General features: G+C 39.4%; 1 protein-coding gene across 3 annotated transcripts in view; it reads right to left on the bottom strand.

The window, feature by feature from the left end:
* Positions 1-7,977, bottom strand: part of LOC106870451 (protein rolling stone) — a 123,399-nt gene that overhangs the window by 83,803 nt on the left and 31,619 nt on the right. The window lies entirely within an intron of this gene.

The following is a 7,977-nucleotide window of genomic DNA, read 5'->3' as shown; positions in this document are numbered from 1 at the left end:
ATATATATATATATATATATATATATATATATACACACATATATATACACACACACACATATATATATATATACATACACATATATATACATACACACATATGTGAAGCATGATCTTCGGATGTTGAATCTCATGGAGGCGATGACAAGCGATGGAGACCTTTGGTGATTTGTTGTGTTTGGAAAGACACATCAAGCCAAATGAAATCATAGTCGCGACCAGGGCCAGTGACATGTGAAAGCCTCCCTCCATCCTCGCCCTTGCTGGTGACAAGGTTTCAATCAGCTCCAGGAAATAGCAGGCAACAGGCACTTGGCCAGCGGTGCCGTAGAGTGGGATTGAACCCAAAACTACGTCGTTGCAAAGCAAGCTTCTTATTGTGTATTCTTTTATCAGTTTTAGTTATTAGATTCAGCCCATCCTTGGGCACCGCCTTCAAGGTTGTCAATCATTATCAACCTCAATACGTATTTGAATTTTTTATTCATTTTTATCAAAATATATTTTATCAGATTACTGTTATTTTCAATCATTTTCACACAAACACACACTCTCTCTCTCTCTCTCTTTCACACACACACACATACATACAGACACACAATTATTTACATCACTGTGATGGATGTAGGTGGAAATTACATTAATTCACTGATGCATATGCACTGGGGGAGAAAAGGAAGTCTACACAGACAGATAAATAATTTTAATTATGCTAAGATATAGATATTCGTGTATAGATACACATATGTGTGCATGTTTGTACGTATGCATATATATGTTTCCGTTTGTGTGTATATATGCATATGTACGTGTATATGCATATATATATATATATATATATATATATATATATGTGTGTGTATATAAATATATGTGTATATATATGTATGTAGATATGTGTTTGAGTGAGTGTGTGTGTGTGTGTATGTATGTAAGCACGTATATATGAATCTATTTATTTATCTATCAATCAATTTCCCTGTCTGTGTATTAATCTGTTTTCTTTCTCAATCAATCAATGTCACACTGGTTGTCTACCAATCCATCAATCAATCAATCACTCTCTCTCCCCTTCTCTCTCTCTCTCTCTCTTATCCATCAGAGAAATTGTCAGTATTTCCCATATAATCATTCTCTGATACACCAAACATTTCCCCTACCTCCTCCTCCCCCTGCCCTTGCCTTCGAATCAGACTTCCTGCAGCAGTCTATCTCCTCTCACTTCACCCCCCCCCCACCCATGAACACGAGGATCCTCCTACCATCAGATTAAGGGTAATACTGCTTCCCCTACTACTATGTAAATAACCATGCAGCTCTTCAGCACGAACCCGCTCTGTCACCTCCACTCCTCTCAAAACTTTAACCCCACCTCGTTCCTTAGTACAAAGCCAACCCTTACTTCCTTGGGGTTTGTCGTCTTGTGAGCTGCATGGTAGCCTCCAAAGGGCTGATGGCACAAAAAAAAAAAAAACGGTATCCAGTGCATGTTGTAAAGTGGTTGGCATTAGGAAGGGCATCCAGTTCTGGGAACCATAGCACTAGATCCTGGACCCACTAGATCCTGTCAAGCTGTCCCAACTATGCCAGGATTGAACATGGACTGATGATGATGATGATGATGCTGATAATGCTGATGATGAATATTAAACTTTAGATCAATTCGAATATACTCAGGATGTATTTGACCTGTAAAAAGGGCATTTTCACAGCAGTTTTGCAAAGGGGAAAAATTCTACCAGTCCATAGTGGTTGGCACTCTGGACTAACTTTGGTGAGCTTACCTCTTTTTTCCCCAGACGCTGGATTTTTCTCCATGGCAAACCCCAGTGAAAATGGCCTTTCTTTTACAGATCAAAAATGTCTCAAAACACATTTGAACTAATCTAAAGTTTTCTTTTTTTAAATTTATACCACAGCCTCATGCGATACTCACTTATTTTGTTCCAGCTTAACTGACTTTAGAGGTTTTGCTTAAAGTAAGAAGTTTTCTTCACAGCGAGCTGCAGCAAAAATGGCCAAATATGTCACAAACATATATTGATGGAAACGTGGCTGTGTAGTAAGAAGCTTGCCTCCCAACCATATGGTTCTGGGTTCAGTCCCACAACATGGTACCTTGGACAAGTGCCTTGTACTATAGTCTCGGGATGACCAAAACCTTGTGAGTAGATTTGGCAGACAGAAACTGAAAGAAGCCCATCATATATATATGTGTGTGTGTGTGTGTGTATGTGTGTATATATATGTATATATATAAATGTTTGTCCCCACCCATCACTTGACAACCAATGCTGGTGTGTTTACATCCATGTGTATAAGTATGTATACACACACACACACACACAAACACATACTTTATATACCTAACAATGCATCTGTGTATATATATATATATATATATATATATATATGTAGTAGGTAAGCTAAGCTCAGTCATTAAAATATACAGTTGAAACTTAGAACAGCCTGGGCTGTTCAGATGTGAGAAGTTTAGAAAGCGAGGAGGGAGAGAGTGACACAGAGAGAGAGGGGGGAGAGAAACTCAGAGAGAGAGAGAGAGAGAAAGAGAGAGAAGAAGAAGAAGAAGAGCAAAGTGGAGGAGTTCTTGAGACATTCCTTTTATTCTTCCTCTTTTCCCATTCCGTCTTTCTTTCACTCCTTGTTTTTCTTTTTCCTACGGAGACAGTTTTGAAAATGTCAGTTATAATTACCTGAATTTTTGGCAAGATATTGTTAACTTTATATAACCCAGTACCTAGAAATATTTTACAATAATTGGATGGCAAAGAAAGAATTAAAAAAAAAACAACAACAACAACAACAAAACTATTAACGAGGTGAAAAAGAAAGCATTGTTTCAATATTTGCTACTTTAATTTTTCTACATACGTCTGGGTCGAAATAGCAACAACGACAACAACAACAACATCAGCATCGCTATCACATCATCATGATAATATCTGCCTCTGTAAGCTTGTATGGCCTAGATGGATTTGTAACCCAGTCTCTATTTCTCTCTCTTTCTCTGTCTCCTATGTGCTCATGTATTGTGATTAGAGCAGCATCCTGTCTGAATTTAAATGATGCTTTCTTAAGCCACACCAAATTTAAAACACGAGCAATTTGTACGAGATTAAATGGAATTAATTGGATTAAACACAGCCAGATGCTCATTCCATTCGTCTAGCTTTGGGAAGAGTGTACAACCTGTGGGAACATGTTACAAACAGAAGGAATAGGTTACAGCCTATGGAATAAGTTGCAACTTATTAGTATAGGTTACTACTTGTGGGAATAGGTTTTAAAGCTGGTGGAAATATGTTATAAGCTGTGAGAATACGTTACAAATCGTGGCAATAGATTATAGCCTGTAGGAATATGTTGCAACTGGAAAGATTCAATTACAAGTTGTGGGAATAAGTTACAACTTGTGGGAATAGGTTAAAGCCTGTGGGAATATGGAATAAGCTGCAAGAATAGGTTACAAATCGTGGCAATAGATTATAGCCTGTAGAAATATGTAGCAACTGGAAAGATTCAATTACAAGTTGTGGGAATACGTTACAACTTGTGGGAGTAAGTTACAAGTTATGGGAGAAGAATACAGTCAGTAAGCATAGGTTACCACCAGTGGGAACAGAATACAGCCTATGGCACAAGGCCTTGAAATTTTTTTTTTGGGGGGGGAAGGGGGCTAGTCGATTACATCAATCCCCAGTGCATAACTGGTACTTATTTTATCGACCCCCGAAAGGATGAAAGACAAAGTCGATTTTGGCTGAATCTGAACTCAGATTGTCAAGGAAGATGAAATACCACTAAACATTTCGCCCAGCATGCTAACGATTCTGTCAGCTCACCACCTTTGACGACGACGACGACGACGACGGCGACGGCGGCGACGACGACGACGACGACGACGACGACGACGACGACGACGACAATAGATTAGCATTTATAGTTCAATAAGATAAAAATTAAAAGAAAAATAACAATTTGAGGAGGGATGGTCAGAAGATAGCAGGATGATTACAAGAGGATTTCTCGAAATGGCCAGTAACGTTGCCAAATATTACTTACCAGTATAAGCCCTTTGCCAATAACCAATCAAAAGCAGAGCTCATTACATGTGTGTGTGTGTGTGTGTGTTTGTAAGTGTATGTATCTATGGCTAGCGGTTATTGATTTTAACTTTGTGTCTATACATATGCATAAAGACACACATGCATACACATGTATAATGCATGCAAGTGTGTGAGGGTGTGCATATACATACACACACACACACATATATATATGTATATATATATGTGTGTGTGTGTGTGTGTGTATATATATATATATATATATATATATATATATATATATATATATATATATGTGTGTGTGTGTGTGTGTGTATATATATATATATATATATATATATATATATATATATACATACATATATACATATAGCACATACACACATATCATCATCATTGTTTAACGTCCGCTTTCCATGCTCTTCCTAATGCCAACCACTCCGAGAGTGTAGTGGGCGCCTTTACGTGCCACCGGCATGAGGGCCAGTCAGATGGTACTGGTGATGGCCACGCTCAGAGGGTTTTTTTGTATGTGCCACTTGCACAGGAGCCAGTCCAGCGGCACTGACAACGGCCTTGCTCGAATGCTGTTTTTCACATGCCACTGGCACAAGAGCCAGCAAGGCCTTGGCAACGATCATGCTCGGTCCACTATCTCCCCCTCTGGTCAGGTTACCATGTATCATCTCTATAGCAAGATACTTGTTTTTGCCTCTCAGTTTCTGTCACACTCTAACCTTTGATCATCTGACACAAAATTCCCTACTCCAATGCCTCTTCTCCGATCAAAATCCCTTGTCTTGCAAGTTACTTGGCGACCCTGCTAGGGCTGGTGCCTTGTAAAAAGCATCCACTCTACATTGTAAACTGGTTGGCATTTGGAAGGACAAAAATCTGCCAAAACTGACCCCTCGCCATGTAAAAAAACACTCACTCCACTGTGCAGAGAGGTTGGTGTTAGGAAGGGCATCCAGCTGTAAAAAAAAAAAAAAAACCCCTGCCAAAACAGACACAGTAGCCTGGGGTAGTCTTGTACCTGGCTGGCTCCTGACAAACCGTCCAACCCATACCTGCATGAAAGGAGAACGTTAAACAATGATCATGATAATAGTAAAATCTGCGCAAGTATTTCGACATGCAAATCCAATGAATGTTTTGTAGGCGTTGGTACCAGTGTCGTGGTCTCCAAATAAACACGTGTAGAGACAGAGATTGCGAAAGACAAAACCAAAGTGGAATTGAATAAAAATGGCGTATCCTTCTAATTTTCAATACTCTGCCAAATTGCAGAACATCGCTGTTCGAGAAAATTCTATAAAAGTGCAACAAACACAGGATGAAAACGACAAAAAAAAAAAAAAAAAAAAAAAAGAAAAAAAGAAAAGAAAAAGTGAAAACCAGCAATTATGGCCCGAACTCAGCCAAACATCTCAAAGACAAGTAAATATTGATTCGAAATGTGCAGCTTTTTTGCTTCCTTACCCCCACTGCAGAGACAGAATGCCATCGTCTTGCAGATAGCTGAAACCAAACTCCCCACTGGAATAGTGGATAAGATCTTCCAGTGTCTCCATGGAGATTTGGTAAAGCTAAACAATGCCAGATGTGGCTGGCATATAATTATATATGTACGCTGTTGTTGAATGCCAGGAAGATACATACACACCTACATACATACATACACACATATATATGTATGTATATATATACATATATAGTAAACAGCCAGGACTTCATTATCGCTGGTATTAAAACTGCAGCAATTGCTGTGACTAGTTTTGTTGTTTATTATTGCTTCTCATATCCTTATCACCACCACCATTGTTATTATTATTATTGATATTATTTATTATTATTATTATTGGTGTTGTGTTTTTTTGTTGTTGTAGTTGATTTGAAAAATGCAATGGTGCAGCAGAAATGGTAGGTCACTATAGTATTTAGTTCCATTCTTCCACATTCTAAGTTAAAATTCCTCCCATTTTATAAATGTACAATTGTTTGGAAATCAGCAGGAAAAAAAATCAAAAAAAACTATTGATTTTTCTGGCCCTTTTACGGGGTTACAGTCTCCAAAACATGTCAGTAATAATATCGTAATCTTTCCATACAAATTTCTACCAATATTAGGATGATAACTATTGTTAGAAATCATTATCGTTGTCGTTTAACGTCCGTTTTCCATGCTGGCATGGGTTGGATGGTTTGACTGAGGACTGGCAAGCCAGAAGGCTGCACCAGGCTCCAATCTGATCTGGCGAGGTTTCTACAGTTGGATGCCTTTCCTAATGCCAACCACTCCGAGAGTGTAGTGGGTGTTTTTTATGTGCCACCAGCACAGGAGCAGGTTAGTTACTACAGGCATCGGACCACGCTTGAATGGTGCTTTTTATGTGCCACTGACATGGGGAGCCAGTCAGGTAATGCTGGCATTAACCATGTTGAGATGGTGCTTCTTATGTGCCGCCATCACGGGTGCCAGTCAGGCAGCGTTGGCATCGACCATGTTCGGATGGTGCTTTTTACGTGCCACCATCATGGGTGCCAGTCAGGTGGCATTGGCATCGACCATGTTCAGATGATGCTTTTTATGTACTACTGGCACAGGGCACCAGTCAGGCAGCACTGGCATCGACCACGACTATGATTTCACTTGACTCAACAGGTCTTCTCAAGCACAATTCAAGGCTACTTTTAAATGGGCTGGTCATGTGACACTTGTAGCAGCCACAAAGCCAGCAATTTCGGGGCAGCGAGTAAGTCCATTAAATCAACCTCAGTGCATGACTGGTACTTATTACATCGACCCTGAAAGGATGAAAGGCAACGTTGACCTCGGCGGAATTTGAACTCAGAACGTAGCAATGGGAGAAATACCACAAAGCATTTTCGTCCAGCGTGCCAACGATTCTGCCAGTTCACACGGGACACAAGGCCTGAAATTTTGGACGAAGGGGTTAGGACAATTACATCGACCCCAGTGCGTAACTGGTACTTAATCTACCAACCCTGAAAGGATGTAAAACAAAGTCGGCCTTTCATACAGTAGACTCAAAAGTACAACCCCTATAAAAATATTCCCCGGGGTAGACCCCACTCCTTCTGACCCTCCGGCTACACAACTGTGTTTGGTGCCAGTCCAGTGTTGCATGACATATAACGGTTTCGCTTTGACGAGGCTTTGCTTTTCCTCAAAACAAAATCACTCCATTTTAACAACCGCATAAAACTGCTACACATTCCTTTCATGTTTTACTGTTTTCGTTTCTCTGCTCACCTTTAACCCACACCTTTTTACTTTTTTTTTCTTTTTTTTTTTGTCTTTTAAACTCTTTTCGGTGCTTTTTTTAAATTATTTTTTTACCTTAACCATTTATGGTGCTTCACTTCAAACAAAATTTCAGATTTTGGAGTTTTGCATAAAAGATTATCAGATGTAATATAAAGAAATTGAATCCGGTCGTATTAGCATTTCTGTAACTCCATTGCTTTTTTTACAACAACAACAATACTGTTGCTGCTACTACTACTACTACTACTCCAGGACTGCACAATGTGCTAAACACTTCTGTTGTGTCACTGGTATTAATTAAAAGGGTTAAAAGGGGGTAAAGACATCCTTTGGTCAAGAAGGACCGTGGGTTTGCACCTAGAAAGTTCCCCTCCTACGTACAAGTCTGGGAAAGGGTTGTTTATGGAAACCCAGCAGTCACCCATGCCATACTGAAACATATAAAAGAATATAAAAAAGAAAGAATAAACACAAACACACACACACACATGATGGGCTTCTTTCAGTTTCTTTCTACCAGGATATAGTAGAAGATTCTTGCGCAAGGTGCCATGCAGTGAGACTGAACCTGAAACCATGTGTCATTGTGTTTGTTCC

This window comes from Octopus bimaculoides, chromosome 20 (assembly GCF_001194135.2).
Source record: "Octopus bimaculoides isolate UCB-OBI-ISO-001 chromosome 20, ASM119413v2, whole genome shotgun sequence".
In the NCBI taxonomy this organism is placed as follows: Eukaryota; Metazoa; Mollusca; class Cephalopoda; order Octopoda; family Octopodidae; genus Octopus; species Octopus bimaculoides.
The sequence above is the reverse complement of the archived record's forward strand: the minus strand, read 5'-3'. Positions and strand labels throughout refer to the sequence as shown.